This window comes from Anneissia japonica, unplaced genomic scaffold (assembly GCF_011630105.1).
Source record: "Anneissia japonica isolate Jap-2015-1 unplaced genomic scaffold, ASM1163010v1 scaffold288184_len555535_cov198, whole genome shotgun sequence".
NCBI lineage: Eukaryota > Metazoa > Echinodermata > Crinoidea > Comatulida > Comatulidae > Anneissia > Anneissia japonica.
The window spans coordinates 99,639-100,235 of NW_022698468.1; the positions used below are offsets into that span (position 1 = coordinate 99,639).

The 597-nt window shown below is 38.9% G+C and overlaps 1 protein-coding gene across 1 annotated transcript in view; it reads right to left on the reverse strand.

The window, feature by feature from the left end:
* The window catches only part of LOC117102661 (tripartite motif-containing protein 2-like), a 4,878-nt gene extending 4,281 nt beyond the window's left edge, over positions 1-597 (reverse strand). Inside the window, exon 1 of the mRNA XM_033243031.1 lies at positions 421-597. The gene's annotated coding sequence lies outside the window, so the exon portion shown is untranslated. The remainder of the gene's footprint in view (positions 1-420) is intronic.

Consider the following 597-nt stretch of genomic DNA (forward strand, 5'->3'; position numbering starts at 1 on the left):
GGACAGTCTTAAGCCGTCGTGAGAAATATTAAACACGTTTAATATTCTACTACGCGACTGCCCCCGACGCACACCATCGCGTCTGTGTTCAACTCACACAGACCCGACGCGACAACAAATCGCGTCGGGCTGCGTCGGCCGACTCTGTCTGAGTTGGCCTTAGCAAGTTTGGTTAGTAAACTTGACATGATCAAAAGGCAGAGAACGTAGTTTATATCAAAACGTGTCAGAATCATCTTCTTCATAGAAATTACATTTTTATACCAAATAGTATTCGATGTACCTGTAGGCCCACTCAACCCTAAACAATTGGGCCTACAATAGGTAATACATTCATTCTTTATACAGATTACATAAACAATGTTAATCCTTATCAACAAAATCATTTTGGTTAAAATACGTAGCTTCAATGTTACTTACCGGATTTAATACAGTACTAATCGGAGTTAATATTAGCCTACCACAGACGATAAAAAAATAACACTAGCGTACAATATTGACTACTTATTAAACACCACTGACCAACTCGCCCATTTTTCTGATTTGTTGTGTACCAGTTCGCTGAGTAATATTGCTCTAAACTAGAAACAATGACGT